Below are 22,444 nucleotides of genomic sequence, written 5' to 3'. Positions count from 1 at the left end.
GGGAGAAGGAAATGCCAGAAGTCCAGTGTCAAGTACCCAGAGTCAGTGATGGTCTGGGGAGCCATGTCAGCTGCTGCTGTTGGTCCACTGTGTTTCATCAAGGGCAGCAGCAGCTATCAGGAGATTTTGGAGCACTTCATGCTTCCATCTGCTGAAAAGCTTTATGGAGATGAAGATTTCATTTTTCAGCATGACCTGGCACCTGCTCACAGTCAAGGCCGTGCAGAGACCACTAAAGGGGCAGGTGCTCAACAACAAAAAAAGGGCACATCTAACCGCATTCTAGGACAGAATATTAACAAAGCCACTCAGCTTTCAGCGTTTAATAAACAATGATAAATTACAAAATTGTGAGATATACAATCAAAGCTAAGAACATTTTTATATAGAGCATACAACTAAGCATATGTAAGACATTGTATTAGTAATTTCTTTCTGCAGGTCTATTTTGTTATAGGAAAGTATTGCAATATTCACACCAGCAATTTAGCAAGATATGTAAATTAGAGCTGGACCACCAGACATATTTTGTCTTTACAGAATTAAAAATATAAACAAGGGCACAATGCAACCTTTTAGTGTACTGTAATCTATGAAAAAAAGAGCTGCCTGTTTGCTACACTTGCAGTGGAGATGAAGATGGTCCACTCAGGAAAGCAGAGCTGAATCAAACTTTAACGTGGAACTGCAGAAAAAAGAAGAAAAAAAGAGCAAATATTGAATAGTTAATGCATATCACCATGAGAAAAGCCTACTGAGTTTTGTTTAAAAACTTTTTTTTATTAAAATCACACATTTTTGACTCATGAAGTGAATTACTTATTATTTTTGGGCATGTCATAAATCTTTTCTTGCTATTCTAAGTTTTTGTTTGTGACTCAAAGTTTTGCTTGTCATTCTCACATGACATTGTGGGCAGGGCCTAAAATCACAACAAAATATTTCTGATGTGTGCAAATAAAAGTTTATGTTAGGTAAAAATTTGTTATTTAATTGAAAAAAAAGTCTTTTAAACAAAACTTTTTTTTTTTTTTTTTTAAGGAATCATTACAATTCCAAAAGTTTTGATTACAATTTTATTTTACTTAACTGAGGTAAAAAAATAAATAAAAAATTTGAATAATTGGGGAAAAAATATAACTTCATACTCTGCAAACCAGACACTAAACGTACTTAAAGTCTGGGCTGAGTTTTTCCCCTTCATTAATGATACACTTTTATTACATTCATTATATCTATCATGGTAATTAACGGTGAGTTAATTTTAATTCTAAATGAATATCCTTGTTGAACTTTTATTTAAGCGCTATTCTCTTTCAAGATACATTTACCTAACACTGGAATAAATGAAATGTACATTATGCAGCAAAGAAAATTAGAAGATCGGACATATATCCATGTTGTTCCAGATGATCGGTTTTGGACAGGCGATGTGCCCCTATTGCATAAGCGATACTGAAGAATAACTGCTGTTATTAACGATACTGGGAAGAAGCTTTTTAGTTATTTTGCTTAGCTAGCAAAGTCGTTAGCTAGCAGCTAGCTAATAGCACAACAACAGCCTAATGTCTATGATAAAAATACTGAATCAATAGATAAGAACAGTTTTTCCTCACCTGTCTGTCTCCTCCCGCTCAGTAGTTCTTGAGAGAAAGGCAGACGCAGAGGCCTGTCAGTGTCTGTTGCATTTCATTACCTCTCTGCTTAAACCGCGACTCCGAGCTGAAGCAGAAACGATTCTTCAACGTTTTCCGTCATCTGACAAGTAGCAAGTCTACTCCACTTTATTCACCAAAAACGTTTTTTTTATTATTCACCAAAAACTGTTCTTAAACTGGAATGTTCGCTACGTTGAGCTCCAGGTACCCGCTTTATCTCGCTGTGCGAGAGGCAACTGCATCTTGCGTCACGGGCAAAAGGTCAAAGGTAACAAGGTGACCGGCTTATTATGTTATACAAAAAAAAAATAAAAAAGCTAATAATTTTTGTACATGCTTTTATGTGTCAGAAGAGGGCTTAGGAAACAATAATACCAAAAAAAAACAAATTTGACCAAAAGGGCACTTGGGGGCAAGGAGCGAAAGGGGCAGGTGCTCAAGCAACCTCAGCAGTACCACAGGCTAATTGCCTCCATGCCACGCCGCATTGAAGCAGTCATTTCTGCAAAAGGATTCCCGACCAAGTATTGAGTGCATAACTGGACATAATTATTTGAAGGTTGACTTTTTTGGTATTAAAACACTTTTCTTTTATTGGTCGGATGAAATATGCTAATTTTTTGAGATAGGAGTTTTGGGTTTTCATGAGCTGCATGCCAAGATCATCAGTATTAAAACAATAAAAGATCTGAAATATTTCAGTTGGTGTGCAATGAATCTAAAATATATGAGTTTAATTTTTATCATTACATTATGGAAAATAATTAACTATCACAATATGCTAATTTTTTGAGAAGGACCTGTATATTTATAGGTGGCTACAGGCGGACCAGCAGCTGTGCTCTATTACCCGCAAATTGAGATGTATAAAGGAAAGGTGCGCAGCCACGTGCATGCACACGGCTTTATACATCCTGATTTTTTTGTTCACTGCACTTTTCTGAATTTGTCCATATGCCAAGTTTTAGTGTGAAAACTGCACACTCTTATACATCTCAGAATTCTGACTTCTGAGATTAAAGTCAGAATTCTGACTGTTTTTCTCAGAATTCTGACTTTAATCTCAGAATTCCGAAATTAAAGTCAGAACTGTTTTATTTTTTTTCCAGTGGCCCTAATCCTCTTCCGTACAAATTAGTAAATCAAACCAAAAAAGAAGCAAACAAATTAGTAGTTTCAATAACGCACAACAAATACAAACCGTAAAAGAAAAACACTTCAAACAATGAAACAAGTCGTTGTCGTCATCCGGTTCCAAATGCCCTTCAACGGAGCCAGAGGAGTAATGCCCCGCCCACACAGTCTGCCCAACCAGCAACAAGTTTTGTTGAGAGCGGCCCAAACAAACAATGGGAAGAAAGACAGCAGTGTCCAAAGCGCTGCAGCTCCAAAACACAATCACGTGCCTGAAACTGAAAACCCATTAACTGTGGATCCAGATAAAATAAATCAAAAGTTAAATAGCAAGTAGCTTACCCAAGGGTGGAAACACAGCGAGTCAGCAGGCGAGGACTAGATGGAAGCCGCACGCCACAATAACCGCTATGGCAAGCCGTTTTAACATAAATTCGGTTTCGTCTGAGTATCTGTAATTACATTCCAGATATCTAAAAATGCATGTTGACTAGACAAAACTACATTTTGACGATCCGGAATGGTAATTTAAGATATCTGTATTTACATTCTGACTACTAAGAATAATAATTCAAGATATCTTCAGTTACATTTTGACTAGTCAAAATTCCTTTCAAGATATCTCAAATAATGTCACTGGATTTGTCATTTGACGGGACAATATCCGTAATTACGATTTAATAAATCTTCAACACAATTATGACTAGTCAAAATTACAATTTTAGATATCTGAATTAAGAATGATGTGGAAGCCCCTTTATGGTGTCCAAACAGTTGCCTGCAGAATCTTATGTTTCCTGCACAAAATTGTCAGTTACAAATTAGAAAGAGCATGACAATGTTGGAAATGCGGAGATAGCAAAACTTCATAAACTATAAGACCGCTTCTGATATCTGCAAAGAATTTCCTGTTTATTCACTTCTGACGAACCGAATGCACTTAAAAACAGCATTGAAAGCTAAAAGCTAAAATTGCTATCGTCAATCCATTTTCAACAAGAAAATTGTGCAATTTCAAATATCTTTTTCTGTTTTCTCTATTTTTCATTGTTTTATTAAACTTTCAAAATGCTACGCAAGTCAGGGACATTTTAACTAGACAAAATACTAATTCAAGACACCAGTAATGTTATTCTGACCAGTCGGAATGTCAATTTAAGATATCTAAAATAGAAAAGCTGTGTAATTCAAGATATCTCGAATTCATTTAGAGATATCTTAAAAGAAATTTTGATTGTCAAAATTACAATTCAAGATATCTTTAATTTAGTTTTGTCTAGTCATTATTTGCTTTTAAGATATCTATAATTTAGTTTTCACTAGTCAAAACTACATTTCTCCTATCCAAAAATCCTTTAAAATATCATGAATTATGGAGAATTTGAGATATCTTTAATTAGAATTATGACTAGTCAAAACCAAAATCGAGATATCTTGAATTTACTTTATGACTAGTCATAATTTAATTGTAGATATCTGAAATGTGTATTTCAGATAGTCAGTAATTCATTTTAGATATCTTGAATTGAAGTCTCCATACAAGTCAATGGTAAATCTGACATCATTTGGACTAGTCAGAATGTAATTAGAGATATCTCAAATAGTTATTTTGTGTAGTCGAAATATAATTAGAGATATCTTAAATCGCTAAAACGTTTAGTCACAAAACAATTTGAGATATCTGGAATGTAAGGGCGGTAAAACCGAATTTATGTTAAAACGGCTTGCCATAAAACTTCCAGCCGCAGCAGGTGTTACGTCAAACCGCGTTTCCCCGGTAACGCCAGCAGATCAACGCTGCAGAAACGCACGATAGGTGTAGCCATAGACATAACATAAGCTTATATTATGTCTATAAGCTTGTAGACATATAAGCTTATACGTCTATAAGCTTATATAGACATATAAGCTTGTAGACATAAGCTTATATTATGTCTATAAGCTTGTAGACATATAAGCTTATATTATGTCTATAAGCTTGTAGACATATAAGCTTATACGTCTATAAGCTCATATAGACATATAAGCTTATAGACATAAGCTTATATTATAGACATAATATAAGCATAATATATGTATAGACATATATATATGTCTATATATATATATATATTATATGTCTATAATATATATAGACATATATATTATATCTATATAAGCTTATATTATATACATAATATAAGCTTATATTATGTCTATGGTTGTAGCCAGGGGTGAAAGTAAGGGGGTACGGCAGGGTACTGCGTACCCCTAAAAGATTTAGTGGGGTACGCAGTACCTGCAAGAGAGGGGAGAGCCTGTCAGCAGTAAAGGATCAACGGGTTCACTGTGCAGCCGTGAGTGTGCCCACTAATCAGCGGTGACTGATTAGTTTTTCAAGAATAATCTAAAACACGACTTAATCGGTTAATAATTTTTTTCCATTTCATATTGTTTCTGAACTGTTCGGAGCAGGGGCGCAATATGTCGATCGCGGAAGGTTTTGAGTCGATCTCGGCATTAGGTAACAAACTGAACGCCGCCAGGACGCTGAGACCAGCACATCCTCCTCTGACTCCTTATCAAAACGTTCGTAACTTTATTAAAGAACAACAAAAAATCAACAAAACGTGTTCAAATGAATGACCCAACAACAATAATAATCTCAGTGATTATTGTTTCAACAAGGTGTTGCGCAATTCTGTTCGTTTGGTTCCATTATTAATGTAGCCGAGTGGTGAGGTGTTGTTTCGCAGTGGCCACCAGAGGGAGCTGTGTGTGCCAGCTCGTTAGAGAATGGGGTGAAAACCGTTAGACCGGTAGAAGCAGCTTTGTTGTGCTCGCTACGGTGTGCTAACGTTCATAACGGTTTTCTGCGGTCCTAAACGGAAGGTTTTTGTGAAAAACTGTGGAGCTTGTTCGGGCTCTGTGAGGAACTGTGGAGCTTGGTATGTCCTGGGATATTGTGAGTTTCTGTTGAATAATCTCTGGTTTTAGTTAAACAGTGATCTGTTATTTCCCTGAATATATGTTTATCTGACCTTACTATACAGTGCCAGTTAGGGTGAATGGCCCGTTGCCTTCCACAATTTCGAGTTGTAAGCCAAGTTTACTATGTGAGTATTTTGAAATGTTACACTAGGTTTATCATATTGTAAGAAGTCTGTGTGATTTTATTTATTTTTCTTTTGTAGAAGCGTGCCTGCTTCGGTTGTTTATGCACTCAATAAAAAAAAGAGATTTATTTGATTTCTGCTATTAAAGTAGCTGTCACTATAAGATCTTTAACCAAAATTTATCATTCTGTATAACTCCAAATAAATTTAACAATACTCTTATTCTATTAGAGTATTCGGGAAATAAAGAAAACCCCATTGATAACTTTGTGTCTGGGTTCCTCATTTTACCAGGCTACATATTTTGGTACCAGGAGTGGGGTTCTCTAATTTGGAGTTTAATACATTAGCAGGTTCTTAGTTTTAGGAGTGCATAAACAACTGTGGTAGGTTGAAGCCACCAGTGTGGGGAAGGAGCCAGTGTGTTGATGACAGCCTGGAAGCCTGTTGGAGGACCAGTGAAGTGTCTGCGTAGATCCTTACCACATTGAGGTGTGGAGAGTAACACCCCTGGAGGGAAACACAGTGGACATCTTGATATCAGACTGTACTTTTTCTTCAGTGACTGTTCCTGAACGAGGTCAGTTTTAGACCATTCAAGATGTCAGAAAACGATGATGCCCAAGCTGGTAGCCATGGAGATGAGACTGATGTCATGGAAACTTTGCAAGCACGGTTTATTGAACTGACTGAAAAACATGACCAAGCAATGGAAACCATTGCCAGTCTAAGTAACAGGTCATATGTATATGTACCTAGAGAACGACAAATCCAGTCTTTTAGTGGTGACCCAGTAAAAGATGGCCGCTCCGTCGAGGAGTTTATTGAGGAGGTTGACCGTGTCATAAGAACCAGGTGTCAAACTACCGAAGACAAACTTGATTTTATTCTGTCTCTTCTGAAAGGCCCTGCACTGGAGGAGGTGAGATTATGCATGGATGAAGAACCAAAAGATCCTAGTGAGGTGTTCCAATTGCTTCGTGAAGCCTATTCTGAAAGACGTAGTGTAACTCAGCTTTTACAGGCATTCTATGGTCGTGAACAGAGAGAATGTGAGGACTTTCAGGAGTATTCCCATGCTCTCTCTCAAATTCTACGTCTAGCCCTTAAACAACAACCAGATGCTGTATCCAATGCTAAGATGGCAGTCAGAGACCAGTTTGTAGAGGGTGTACGAGATTCATCTCTTAGAAGAGAGCTGCGCAAGATGGTTCGGGACAAACCCCAGTCCAGTCTACTAGATGTTCGCGAAGAAGCCATTGGCTGGTCTATTGAAAAAAGTAGCAGCCATACTAGAATCGCTAAAACCAGAAAGGTTATGTGTGACAATGTCAGTCAAGTAAATCAGGGAACTGATGGTTCTAAAGACCAACCTGCTACTACGCTAGAGGATATTGTTAGAGTGGTTTCTGAACAGAGTAAAGCCATGGGTGAATTAACCCTTGCACTAAAAGAGAGCTTTGCTTGCAAGGAGAAGTCTAGCCAAGAAAAAAATGGAAGGATTAGGCTGAAACCTCAGTTTACAGATGACGGGAAGCCAATTTGTTTCAAATGCAGTGGGGTTGGGCATATTGCTAAAGAATGCATGCAACGTAACCCAGGTAGACCACAGGGTACTCCTTCCACATCTTTTCAGGAAAACTAACTCCCTCGGTTGCTGGGAGCCAGGCTATCCGAGGGGGGACAAAAGGCTCTAAGACGTTAAACCGTGAAATATTTTTGGAGCGTGCAGTGGGGGAGTGTAGGGAGGTTACAGTTTGCATCAATGGGGTCCCAGTTTCTTGCCTTTTAGACACTGGGAGCCAGGTTAGTACCCTCTCTGAGTCTTTTTTTAAAAAGTATCTGCTAGGAAAAGAGGAGAATGTTGTCCCTACTGCCAACTGGCTCAAACTGACAGCAGCAAATGCTTTGCCGATTCCATATATTGGCTATGTTGAGCTGGATGTGGAGGCTATGGGGTTAAGCATACCAGAGTGTGGGTTTTTAGTCGTTAAAGATTCAAACCCTGGTGGACAGTTGAAGGAGGAGACAGACTCAAGCCATCTCTTGCCAACAATGTCTAAAAATCAGTCCCTGGTCTCTTGGGGATGAACATTATAAAGAGATGTTAACAGCTGGTTACGGCTGAGTTTGATAATGCACTCAAAGGAGAACTTGACCCAGATTGGAGGGAAGCCTTTCAGAGGCTACAAAAAAGCAAGGTCCTCCAGAAAGCTTCCACAGCCAAAATTTCCAGCAGGGAAACAGTTCATGTGCCTGCCCTTTCAATAGCCACAGTCTATGCTAAGGGAATTATGTCAACAAAAGATGAAGCTGGTTATCTGGTCCTGGAACCAGCAGTGACAAATCTGCCCAAGGATTTCTTTGTAGTGCCCACATTGGTAGAGCCTACTAAGTCCTCCTTCCCTGTGCAAGTCATGAATTTCTCCCAGGATGATGTGTTTTTGTGCCACAAAACTAGACTGGGCACATTATCCAAAGTGGAATGTGTGGATGGCAACCAGACAGAAGTGTGGTTCCGTCGTATCTCTGCTTCACAAGAAGAAGTAGTGATAGAACATAAGGAGGAACAAGCTGAAAACGATGATCTCCAATCATTGTTAGCCCAACTGGACATGGGGGGTACAGATGCGGAGCGGGCCAGACTAACAGAGCTGCTGGCTAAATATGCAGATGTATTTGCTTCTTATGATGAGGATTTAGGTTACACCGACCAGGTCAAGCATGAGATCCATCTTGTGGATGATGAACCAGTGGCACAGCCGTACCGTCGTATACCACCTACACAGTATAATGAGGTTAGGGAGCACATCAGCAAGTTAGTGAAAAAGGGCGTCATTAGGGAAAGCACTAGTGCTTATGCTTCCCCGGTGGTCTTGGTCAGGAAGGCAGATGGCAGTTTACGCCTGTGCGTTGACTATCGGAAACTAAACACAAAGACCCGAAGGGATGCTTTTCCTTTACCTCGCATTGATGAATGTTTTGATGCCCTCCATGGTGCAAGGTTTTTTCTACCATAGACCTTGCCAGTGGATACCATCAGGTGGCTGTCCGTGAGAATGACCAACACAAGACAGCTTTTACCACCCCTTTTGGGCTGTATGAGTACTTGCGTTTGCCTTTTGGGGTATGTAATGGGCCAGCCACCTTTCAGAGACTAATGCAGGGGCTATGAGTGATCTAATAATGCAAATCATGCTGGTGTACCTAGATGATATTTTAGTGTACTCGCAGTCTTTTGAGGACCATTTAAAGCGACTTGAGCTGATTCTGGGCAGGCTGAGAGATACTGGGCTTAAAGTGAAGGTGGAGAAATGCCATTTCCTTCAGTCAAAAGTGCGTTTCCTTGGTCATGAGGTATCTGCGGAGGGCATTGGGACAGACCCTGAGAAAACAACAGCAGTGGAACAGTGGAAGATCCCCAACACAGTAAAAGAGTTGAGGTCATTCTTGGGATTCTGCAGTTACTACAGAAGGTTCATAGATGGGTTTTCACAAATAGCGGGTCCACTCCACGATGTGGTAAATGCATGTCTCAAAAATAATAGTTTATCTGGCTCAAGGAGACAGTTTGAAGTATTGTGGTCCCATGAGTGCCAAAAGGCATTTGACCTACTAAAAGAGAAGCTGACCAGTGCTCCTCTGTTGGGTTATGCTGACTTTTCCCTGCCTTTCATTGTTGAAACAGATGCCAGCAATGCTGGATTAGGAGCAGTCCTTTATCAACAGCAAGGCAGGGAGAAGAGAGTTATAGCATATGCTAGTAGAAGGCTTCGCAATGCAGAAAGAAATGACAGGAACTACAGCAGTATGAAACTTGAACTCCTAGCCCTTAAATGGGCAGTCTCGGAAAAGTTTAGGGGCTACCTTCTGGGTTCAAAGTTCACTGTGCTGACAGATAACAATCCACTGTGCCACCTAAACACAGCTAAGTTAGGAGCTATTGAGCAACGCTGGGTAGCCCAACTTGCAGTTTTTGACTTTGAGGTAAAGTATCGACCGGGTCGGTGTAACACTGCTGCAGATGCTCTCTCCAGGCATCCATTAGCAGGGGAGCCTCATCCAAATCCAGATGATAGGGAAATGGATGGCTGTATAGCCATTTGCAACATGAGGAAGGGGACCCCTCTTGGCCCAGACCTCTGCTATGCTGGGATCAGATGCTGTCATGTTCGGGAAGTCCGAGTTTCAGGGACTGGGTCAGATACGGGCAGAAGTGATTTGGAGGGTAACACGCCCACCTTGCCGGGATACAGCCCAGAAGAGTTGTGCCACTTTCAGAGTACAGATCCCACAATAAGCTCCTTTAGGAGATTTTGGGACAGAAAAAAACAGCCTACTCACAGAGACAGAACACAGCTGGCTAAGCCTGTAGTTTCTCTACTCCGTCAATGGCATCGGATCAAGGAGGTGAAGGGGTTGCTTTACCGAGTAATAGATGATTCTCGTCTTGGGGAATGCCACCAGCTCCTTTTACCTACCTGCCTGAAAGAAACTGTTCTTTCTAGTGCGCATGATAGCATGGGGCATCAAGGGATTGAACGGACACAAAGTCTCCTCAGACAGAGATGCTTTTGGGTGGGTATGTATGATGATATTGAACAGTGGGTTAAAAGATGTCAGAGATGTGTTCTCACTAAAATGCCCCAGCCAAAGATTCATGCCCCCATGAAGTCATTTCTAGCTACACGGCCACTGGAAGTAATTGCGATAGATTTTACCATCTTGGAACCCGCCTCTGATGGCCGTGAGAATGTTTTAGTAGTAACAGATGTGTTCACTAAGTTTACCCAGGCATACCCCACCCGTGATCAAAAGGCAGGCACCACAGCCAAGATTCTCCTTCGTGAGTGGTTTATGAAATATGGGGTGCCTGAGAGATTACATTCAGACCAGGGCAGAAACTTTGAGAGTGAAGTCATTGCAGAGTTATGCAAGTTGTACGGAGTGAAGAAAACCCGTACTACCCCTCACCATCCCCAGGGGAATGCACAATGTGAAAGATTTAATAGGACTCTCCATGACCTCTTGCGAACCCTGCCACCTGAAAAGAAACGACACTGGACTGAACATGTAGCAGAGTTGGTGTACGCATATAATGTGACACCACATGCGACCACAGGCTACTCACCCCATTTCTTGCTCTTTGGGGTCCATCCACATCTACCTCTTGATGCTCTGCTAGGTCAGCGGCACCAATCAGAAAAAAGAACTGATTGGCTAGCTGTGCACCAGGAACGTCTTAGGGAAGCCCATGCAAGGGCAAGAGAGTACACAGAACAGAAATCTGCTGAACGGCTGGAGCATGATGAACCGAATGTCTACTGTCCCTCAATAAGTGTGGGCCAGTTAGTGTATCTCCGGCACAGGCCACAGGGCAGAAATAAAATACAGGATGCTTGGGGACCTGTTCTTCATAGGGTAGTAGAGATCCAGGGCACCACCCACACTGTGGAACCAGTGGAGGGAGGCCCTTTTAAGAGAGTCCATCGGGCTGACCTTAGGCCATGTGTAAGCCCTGTTCACATCTCTTCTCCTCAAAGCCGAAGCAACCCAGCAGTACTAACTGACTGTCCGTCTGTTGAGGATATCCCTAGCTACGGGGATCCTGAGTATATTGTTTTGGAGGAACACCCTTTCTTAAATGTGAGGCAACCACTTCAAAAGACCAGGGGCACAGAGGTTCGGGGTGCAGAGTTAGTACATAATTTAAAACCAGAAACTGAACCATTTAGTTGGAAAGCAACTAATGATTGTGTTGGACCTGAAGTCACTTACGGTCATCCAGATGACAACACGAATGCTTTACCAGCCCCTGAAACTCGTAGGACTTTGAGAGAAAATACAGGGTTTCATTCAAACCCCATCATGACCCTAGATCAGCATACAATGTAGCTTCCGGCAGGCCAGAAGTGTTATGAAATAAAATGTATTAAGTCATCGAGGACGTTGACTTTTTAGCAGGGGAGTGTGTAGCCGAGTGGTGAGGTGTTGTTTCGCAGTGGCCACCAGAGGGAGCTGTGTGTGCCAGCTCGTTAGAGAATGGGGTGAAAACCGTTAGACCGGTAGAAGCAGCTTTGTTGTGCTCGCTACGGTGTGCTAACGTTCATAACGGTTTTCTGCGGTCCTAAACGGAAGGTTTTTGTGAAAAACTGTGGAGCTTGTTCGGGCTCTGTGAGGAACTGTGGAGCTTGGTATGTCCTGGGATATTGTGAGTTTCTGTTGAATAATCTCTGGTTTTAGTTAAACAGTGATCTGTTATTTCCCTGAATATATGTTTATCTGACCTTACTATACAGTGCCAGTTAGGGTGAATGGCCCGTTGCCTTCCACAATTTCGAGTTGTAAGCCAAGTTTACTATGTGAGTATTTTGAAATGTTACACTAGGTTTATCATATTGTAAGAAGTCTGTGTGATTTTATTTATTTTTCTTTTGTAGAAGCGTGCCTGCTTCGGTTGTTTATGCACTCAATAAAAAAAAAGAGATTTATTTGATTTCTGCTATTAAAGTAGCTGTCACTATAAGATCTTTAACCAAAATTTATCATTCTGTATAACTCCAAATAAATTTAACAATACTCTTATTCTATTAGAGTATTCGGGAAATAAAGAAAACCCCATTGATAACTTTGTGTCTGGGTTCCTCATTTTACCAGGCTACATTAAAATAACAGCAGAGCAGGAGTTTAAAATTAACTAATCAACCACCGCTGTGTTCAGGGAGCGCTTATTAATGATCACAAAATAAATATCAAGACTGAAGACCTGATATCGTAACGGACTGAATCTTATGTTTTTACAGTAATCTCTGGTTGGCTTGTGGAACGCAGGAGGTTGCCATGGCAACGGGTGTGCTTAAATGACAGAGAGAGACAGAAAGTAAAAAGGTGCAAGTGGTTTAGAGTTGATCACCTGTTTAGGTTGCTTTACCCTTGTTTACCTTTGTCTTGGCGCATCACATCCGCTGTAGTTTCTGAACATTCAATAAACGACAAACTTGGACTAATTACCTCGTTCTTTGTGAGTATACGTCATTCACAACTAACATCGGTAAATATGTTTCATTAAGTATCTAACACCGCGAAAATTATGTGAAATTAAATTACTTGTCTAATATAAAAAATAGTTTGAAAAACACTGTTTTAGATTGATTTGTTATCCGATTTTAAATATGTACTCTGAAATACTTAAGTGTGGCAAAAAAAAAGCAAACTAATACTAATCTGCCAGGGGTAGAACACTGCTGCAAGGCACTGTTCTTGCAACTTTATTTTATGTAATATTGAGGTGGTAAAAGAGATGTGACATTTGGATACATCACCATTTTGTAGAACTGAAACAATCATGCACACCAGCCAAACAGTGCAAAAAAAGTTAGTCTGAAGCCCAGTGTTGCATCTAACATAAGAGCTGGACAAGAAGGTAGCCTTAAGCCGCTTTCGCACTGCACGGAACGGTACGGTATGGAACGGAACGGTTCCAGCCCTGTTGTGTTTGCATTACATTAGAGGGCGCCATCGAAGCGGTACCGGACGGGTTTTTTTTGTAACTAAACAATGGTTTCGATGTAGCGGCCGGCTGTACTCGTTCATCAGCGAGTAAGCGGAGGAAAAAAAATACCTCATCATTAGACCAGGTGATTGCATTATATTGAGACGAATCCATTGCTAATTAAAACTAATAATAAAAATATTGAAAAGAGCACTCTTTACAAAATAAAATACAGTTTAGTGAGAGCCAGCTGTCAACGGAAAATCAACGTCTGACTCCATAACAACCAGCAGCCAATCAGCTGCTGGTTCTAAGCAGAACCGCTTGGCCGGCCCGATTGGAACCACAGCTCTTGTGGTTCTACGGGGTCGGTTGGAACCGGTCGCAAGTTGTAATGTGAACATGCTCGGAACCGTTCCGTTCCGTGCAGTGCAAAAGCGCCTTTAGTCTCACTCACTTAATTTTGATGATTCTTCCACTCAAAGAAATCCAGCCTGCGTATGTGACACGAGACCAATAAAGGCAAGGGTACTGGCTGAAAAAAAAGAAAGATGGTGGAGGTTTTAACTGTAATGAATTCTAATGTGTTTGTAAGCCCCTTCACTGACTTAGAAAACATTTCCCTACATTCAGCCCAGCACACTCTGCAGCTCTGTAACTTGTAATTAACACAGTGCCTAAATCACAGGCTTGCATCCTCAATCACTTCAGCAAAAGCACACAGAGAGAGGGGGATCTTTCACTACCTGTCCAGATGCTGCAATGGCGTCCCTATAAAACCCAGTACTTGGTAAACACCATTGTGTTTATCCAGTACTGGTAAACACAATGGTTTTCCCTGGACACACTCAGTTTATTGTTTTCAGCATGGAAATGAGCATTTTTTGCATAGGAGAAAAATTAAAAAGGGAGAGCTGGATAGACTATGTTTACTTAACTGTCCCTGGTGTGGTTTGAACAGGAAGGTAGACGAAGGATAGCAACAGGTCAGAAAAGGAAAGCACAATGTGCATAATGAAGGTAGAAAGAGAGGAGGGGAGAAAGGGATTAATCTACTGCTTATTTAATCACAATTTCACAAATTACATAATTTATACCTTGTCTCTACTTCTAAATAGAAGTTAACATAGAAAACCAGTTTCCTTTAATGTCAGGTTGCAAGCAAAAGCCTAATTACAGGACCACATTTGAGAAGCTTAGATGGATGCTAACCTCGTCTTTGTGCGAGTGTTTGTGTGTGCAGCTGCGCGTTGCAATCACATTAGGTGGATGGATCTCCAGACAAATGGCTATTATACTAATTAGCACTAATTATGTCAGCTTCTAATTAACCACACAACTGCTGGTGACTTCTCTCTTTGTCCTTCCATCTCACTTTCTTTCTTGCTGCCTCCATCTGAGAAACAAAAACTTACAATATTCACTGACACAGCCTCCTCATAATGCTTAGCAACACAGCACAGTTGAAGAGATCTGATAATCTTGACACTTGAAATTATAAATAATTATTCTGTTGTTCTGCTTCTTGTAGGTTTTTGAACCAAAAATAAAGATAATTGCTCAAATGGGAATTTTTACTCTGTTTTCAAAAAGCTTTCCTTATTTTGTGAATTTATCTAAACACCCTTTCTTTTTTGAAAGGGTGTTTTTACAACAGCACTTCATAATTTATGGTAATTTTGCATCATCTACATCTGGTTCACTAGTTGACATGTGTCAGAAGGCAGAGGGGTTGCATTCAAAGGCAATCTGGGATCTGTAGACCAAACCTAGTGCTATGTCCACATGTTGGCAAAAAAAAAAAAAAAAAGTTGTTCCCAGTGAGGTTTGGACTCCAGGAGGCTGACCTCTGTGTCTGATCCTTTTTGTCATAGGTCTCAAAGATAGAGAACAAAGTGCCAAGATTGGAAATCTCATTAATATTTTTTTGCCGTTTCTGTTGGTGTCTTCCTTCCATGACCTTCATTGTGTGTTGGAGCTGTACACAACATCGACAGGGTTCCTGGTGTCAGGCTGAGAACAGTGGCGTACGCTCAGCAGAAGACAATGGATGGATCTGGACTTCTCAGGTATTTTATGAAGAATTTTTTTCTTTGATTCACTTTTCACATTGACTCATCTTTCAGTCGTCTACATAAAATGACTCATTACAGTGAAGTCATTACTCAAAGGTAACTGTGGGTTAGCTGCAATCATAATTTAACAAAAGGTCAAGATAATTTATGTTAAGTAAAATAAAAATTGAAAACATAAATTTGGAGTAATTCAGTGTAACATAAGACATGTGTTAGCTCTATACAATTAAAAACAGATTGTTAACATGCTGGAAATCTAATTGACTGTATATGTGTGCAGGTATATAGCCTTTAACAGGATCACAGTTCTAAAAACAGAGTTCGGTATTGGTATTGAAAGGTAAACAAATTGCTTTTTGTATCTGTAAAGGTCAATAGTAACATTATCGAATAAACAAGCCTAATAGTCCTTCTGGATTATCCTCACTGAAACAAGCTCACAGTAATAGCATCTTCTGTAACACAATTTTTAACTGATACACTTGTTACCATAGTGGCACAAAATCAATTTATGCTAAAATAAAAAGAGTTTCTGCTTGCAGGCAAAAACATCTGGTAACACTTTATTTGAAGGGGTGTTAATAAGACTGACATGACAGGCTTTATGTCATGTCATAAACATGACAGGCAAATAGGTTTTTTCCCTCCAATTTTAATCAAGCAAATTGAAAGCTAATATGTTATTCAAAGTTATCCTTTATGTGCATTATTTAGCAACTTGGCTGATGTGACAGTGCTTGTGTTCTTTGCTTTGGCAACTTTAGCCACATGAAGAGCCATGTTAGCCTAAGGACACATGGTGTGGGGGACAAAGTTGGCTAATGAAGACATACTATTAGTGTGGAGTATGATAATGAGGACCAGCCACCAGAGAAAGAAGTTCCTTTTTGGCCAAAGAGAAAGAAGCAGATAAAATATTCCAAAAGAAAATTAGGTAAGTCATTTTTGTGTTACTATTTTCTCCAGGTGAAGTGAGGTGGGACAACCAGGTTAAGTGCGGAAGGGGGAGCAGGAATCAACATTCACAAGCTGAGTTAATAAGTTACGTTTTAGACAACTAAAAACTGGTGTTAAATCTATTTATTAATAAACTTCTTGCAAACATTAATAAGCCAAAGTATCTGGTTGGAAATCATTTAGAATGCTTATTAAGTGAAAAGATACACTCATGTGCCTAAAACTATACATAAAATGATGCAATCTGAATAATCGTGGAAGTCTGTCTGTCCATCCATCCATCCATCCATTTTCTTGCACCCTTGTCCCTTAATGGGGTTGGGAGGGTTGCTGGTGCCTATCTCCAGCTAACGTTTCGGGCGAGAGGCGGGGTACACCCTGGACAGGTCGCCAGTCTGTCGTAGGGCAACACAGAGACACACAGGACACACAACCATGCACACACACACTCACACCTACGGGCAATTTGGAGAGACCAATTAACCTGACAGTCATGTTTTTGGACTGTGGGAGGAAACCGGAGTACCCGGAGAAAACCCACGCATGCACAGGGAGAACATGGAGACTCCATGCAGAAAGACCCCAGGCCGGGAATCAAACCCAGAACCTTCTTGCTGCAAGGCAAGAAGGCAGAATAATTTTGTTCAGCTTTAGTTATTATTATACTTGTGTTAAGAAATAATTGTATTGCACTTCATAACAACCGGTCATGTTAATTAGACATTTGTCTGACAGTCTACCATTCTGACAGTGTGCAGAAAGGGGCATTTTTGGAATGGTATTTAAATAAATGCTGAATTATGATGACATTGTTTTTTTGTTTTTGTTCTGTTTTTAGGTGACCACAATGAATTGAGTCATCACTGACTATGAGAATCTCCAGAAGAGATTCACCAAATTTGAATTCATAAAAAGGCTTTCACCATGATTAATTATTGCAAGAACAGCTGTAATTTCTGAGCATTCCTAGACACCTTAAAGAGCTGCTGCCAGAAAATAAAGACAAGAAGAAAATCTCCTGTTTTCAGAGCATTATAGGAAGGCTATAACGAAGGAGATGGCTGACACAATCAAAGCAAAACATTTTACTGTTGAAATAACCTATTTTCTTAAGTTAAAGAATAAGTAATTCTGTTTTAGTTTTTCAATCAGTATTTCAGAGTAACAACATACTGACCAGACGTTAAACCCTCTGAAGAACAAGTTATCTTTTGTTTTATTCCAATGTACAAAGGGTTTGTTCTACAGCTATGATGGTAGTTATAAGTAGTTCAGTGTGTTTCACTTCACTTGAGGTAAGACTTAATATCAGTGACTCTGTTAGCATAGCATTTGACACTGTAATAACACTTAATGACATATTCATAACTGGTGCTACTTGCTCCACTTGATGTAAAAGAAATTGTTATTGACTCTTATTAAATCATTTGACAGTGTAATAAAGCTTAATGAAATCTTTATTGTTGGTCCTACTTGTTTCGCTTTATTTCAGGTAGTGGGAATATTAATAGCTGTTTTGTTAAAGCTTTTGATAGTGTAATAACAATTAAATCATTACGACTACTATTATGACATATGAGTCTTGGTTAATGTCAAGTTGTCATAACGAAGACATTTTTGTCTAGGTTAATGTCAAGTTGTCAAAGATAATTTTGTCTAGGTTAATGTCAAGTTGTCATAACAAAGACATTTTGAATAATGCTAACTTTGTATTAAAAGTGTCATGATTTACCGAATGACACTTTATGACAACAGTCATAAATATTCATGAAGACTTAATGATATTTATGACAGGTGTTATGTTTATGACTGTATCATGTCAGTCTTATTCACACCCCTTCAAATAAAGTGTTACCAAACATCTTAATTTATATTATCCTGTAAGAAACCAAACCCACACCTGGCCTCTTAGATGTACTGCCAAACAATACGCTTGGAGCTACATGGTCAGTGAACGCATCACTCACACTGACCATATACCTCTACAACTATAAACAGCAAGAGGCTGCAGTGCTAAAAAAAACTTTGAAAGCCTTTTTGAACACAATACTACAATGCTGAAAGTGTATATTCAGCTGGTAGCCAATATTACCGCTGTGTAAAGCCTCTATAGAACTTCTTTCCAATGTGCCACATGAAAACTCGACTAAAACGACAAAAAGGGGCAAAATGGAAAAAAAAAACAAGTAGGGACCCTGTATTTGTCCTGACAGAATACTTTCAAGCCAGAAAAGACTGATCTTCCACAAATAATGTAAAGCCATCTTCTTGGTATAATTCTCATTTACAGCGAAATCAGAAAGTATGTATACCCTTTTCCACATTCTGTTACTGTATTAAGATTTATGCAGTGCCCTATAACAAAGTAAAAAAAAGTTTTTAAGAAAAAATGTAAAGTGATGAGCTTTTTATTCCAGTGTCTCATAAATATTCACACCCTAGCTTAATGTTATAATTTAGAACTGTTGGTGATGATCACAGCTTGAAGTATTCTTGGGTGTCGCATCTGTTCTGGGGTGTTTCCCCCCCATTCTTCTCTTTAGATCCTGTCAACCTCAGTCATTTTGGGTAACATCAGCCATTTATAGGTCTTTCTAAAGATTTAAATTTGCATTTAAGTTCCAGCTCTGGCTGGATCTAAACATTCACAAAAGTCACTCCATTACCATGGCTGCATGATGAGTCGTGGTTTTGTTGGAAGATAAAATATTACCTTATTTTGAGAAAATTTCAAAACCTTATTTTGAGGAAAATCTCAAAACTTAGCATTTTATGTCTTATAACTTGCTAAGACATGCTATGGTCTTAGCAACATGCTAAGATCATGTTGACAACTTTTCATGCCATGGCATGAATAGTTGTCAGGGCATGACAACTATTCATACTATTACATTCTTTTTACTTTCTTTTGACAACTATTCCAGATTGGAGCCGTCTTAATCGTCTCATCTAAAGGTAGAACTTTTCCCTGATCAACTTCCAAAAATATTGTCAGCGGTCTCGTGTAAGTGTGGCCAAAGTTTGCAAAATCATCTGAACGCTGTTTTCAGCACCTGATTAACAAAACTAATTTGTGCAAATACTTTCATTTCTGTTATATTTGAAAGTTAAATGTTTATAAATTTACATAAAATGTAAAATAGCTGTTTAACTTTGTCATTTTGCACTGTTGTGTGTCTTTTATACTAAAATCTGTTTTAGAATAAGGCTGTAGGAGAACAAGACATGGAAAGGTGCGAATGCTTTCTAATGACACGACCTGATCAGCTCCATCTTTATGCACTGAGTGAAAACTCATTATGTAATATTAACCAAGAGGTGGAGGACAAAACAAGAACTACTAATCTAAAAACAAAAATCTACTTTTCCAAAAGTACCATATGACTATAGAAGCCACTGTCAGGGTGAACAATGTGTGTGAACCTGATTATGCATTTTATATTGTATACTGTGCTCATGTGACACACAGGGGGAGTCTACACCATGACCATGCACACAAAAAATAGCTTTTTTCAGTCAAAATGACAAAAAGAGGTAATTGCTTGAACAAAAGCAAAAGGCTTAAGGTCACCATTTTAAACATTATTAAAATGTTTGTTGCTTGACATAACCTCCTGAATTAAAGCCCCCAAACTTCCAGGTTACTGCATTACAACAGCCAAGAGTATCATTTCCCAGGAGTAAAGATCCAGCCTTTGTCTGGAAGAAACGGTATACCACTGACTTTCTATTTATTGATTTAGCTCTCTGATCGCACACATGCAATCATTTGGCTCTGGTATTAACCAGTCAATCAACATTACGTTCTTTTTATCCCCGTCTCCGGAGGTTTGTTGGCTTAGCTCTGTAAATATGACGGTATACTGTAAGTGCCCATGTGGAAAATGACAAATGAACATGATATAAGATGAACTCTAAAAAGATGTGTTCAAGGGGAGGAGAGAAGACTTGCAATCCATTTTGCAAAACCTTAATCTGTCTATTGACTTGTTCCAGTGTCATCTGTCCCTCCTGTAGTATTCACCTGCAAGCATTTAACCAAGTGTCAAAACAGACTCTATAAATCACTCCTTGGTGCAGTGTGTTGTCTTTCACCTCAATGTTTATTCTTGCCTCTGCTTTCACTCCCTCCGTTTTATCAATAGGTTAAGAACTTTTTGCAGACGCAGATGAGTGTGTGGGTATAAGTGTGTCAGTGTATGTAAACGGGGACTGTGGTTAGTGATGAATGGATGGATGTGTGTATGGCAGGTAATTAAAAGTGTGATTAGTGTATAATTAAAAAAGGCCTCTGTCTTTAGAATATTTAATGACTTTGGACAGAACACACACACATGCTGACTGTAAAGAGTGGAATAACGTCTGCTGATATTACGTGGGATGTAGACAGGAAGAACAATTAAAAGTGGAAGAAGAAGAGTAGAAGGGAAAGACAAAAAAACATAGGTGGACCAAATATAATGCACCTTTAAAAGATACAAATCTGGAGAATTATTCATCATTAGCAGGAGCCACAATAGATGAAAACGTGCCTGAATCTGTCTCCTTCCATTCTTTCTGTATTTGAATGATAATCTCAAATAAAGCAGAGGCTCAATGGCAAACAAAAGTAGGTGAGCAAAGTCATTAAACTCGAATCATAAAGGCCATCACAATTTCAGAAAATTATATGTTAAAATAAATTCAAACTTTGTTTACTTTTTATGTCAAATGTGGCATTTGCACTGTCAGATTACATTTAAGTGGTAGTAGTTGTACTACTACAACTTGGAGCCATGTCTGCATGCCATGATGATGTTGACACAAGCAGTTACTCATTTTGAGATTATTTTTAGGTCCACTTGACAAATGAAAATGCCGTTTTCACAACACCCAAATATTTTGTAACAATAAAGTATCAAAGTTGCACTGAGATATAGGGTCTATGACCAGAACCCACCAACCATCATTCTTTGATCAGCTGACAAAAGGCCAATCTTCTTTTGGTTCAGTGTTCCCATATCTAGTAAGTATTCAGAGTCTGAGGCAGTTCTTCCTCAAAAACTGTAAAAAGCTACAAAATATATATATGGATGTGTGTGCGCATGTGTGTGTTTGTACCTCTTTGCAGTCTGTAGATACTTTTTTCCTGAAGTGACAGACCCATCGTTTCTTCAAAACAAGGGACCTTCATCCTTTATTTTTCCTCTAGATATTGTGGACTAAAGCTGGTTTTTCTGTTTGATGAAACCTTCTAAATTGTAGTTATCTTGTTGCAGTTAGTACACACAGTCGGAAAAACTGTTTTGGAAGTAGTTGTGTGGAGAAGGATGAAGCAGACAGGTGCAAAAGACATACAAAATTCTGGATAGAAATGTCCGTTTTAGTCATACTTTTTAAGAAATGAAAATAAAACATGTTTTTCACATCCTGCGCAATGTGAACTTTTTTTAGGTGTTATTTAAGCCCAGGTTTTAAAAATTCAAAGGCATCTTTTTAAAAATTCAAAGGCATCAAAAAGTAAATTTTTCTACACTCTTAGAAATGGCTGTAAATTTACAGCGGAATTCCAGCAGTAACATACTGTTATTCCAAAATACAGTAGGATATTGTCAATTTTATGTCTTCTTCTGTGGTCACAATCAAGACTGAAGACTGGCAGTAAACTACCGCAAAATTATTGTACAATACAGTTTTTTTCCTAGGCAAGATATTTTACTTGTATTTGCATCTTAGAGAGCCAGCATTTAAAGACAATATTAAACGGAAAGAAAAAAATACTTTCCATAATAAATCTTTTAGGGAATGAATCGAAATCTACAGAGCATAATCAAAAATGTTAGATTGCCAGTGTTGGTGTTGTATGTTAAAAATACAATGTTAATTAAACACTTGTTTAGTCAAATTCAAAGATAGGTTTTCAGTTTCCCTAAAAAGATGGTGTTTGATAAAGAGTTGCTCCCACAATCGCAACATCTCTGTGACGTCACGCGTTTGCCCTGGTTTGTCTGGAGCTTATCATAACAAGGTAAGTTCCCCAAAGCTATTAAAACA

The 22,444-nt window shown here is 39.0% G+C and overlaps 1 protein-coding gene and 1 long non-coding RNA gene across 4 annotated transcripts in view; one reads left to right on the top strand and one right to left on the bottom strand.

The window, feature by feature from the left end:
• Positions 1-22,444, bottom strand: part of LOC103462363 (protein sidekick-1) — a 592,150-nt gene that overhangs the window by 237,207 nt on the left and 332,499 nt on the right. The window lies entirely within an intron of this gene.
• On the top strand, positions 5,485-6,020 carry LOC145551950 (uncharacterized). Of its 2 annotated transcripts, none has more exons than XR_014087846.1 (2): positions 5,485-5,719; positions 5,825-6,020. It is a non-coding gene; the product is annotated as an uncharacterized LOC145551950 (long non-coding RNA). The 2 variants fall into 2 exon arrangements; XR_014087849.1 differs by having other exon boundaries at positions 5,485-5,736.

The sequence above is a fragment of the Poecilia reticulata genome, chromosome 1 (genome assembly GCF_904066995.2).
Source record: "Poecilia reticulata chromosome 1, P_reticulata-male-v2, whole genome shotgun sequence".
In the NCBI taxonomy this organism is placed as follows: domain Eukaryota; kingdom Metazoa; phylum Chordata; class Actinopteri; order Cyprinodontiformes; family Poeciliidae; genus Poecilia; species Poecilia reticulata.
The sequence above is the reverse complement of the archived record's forward strand: the minus strand, read 5'-3'. Positions and strand labels throughout refer to the sequence as shown.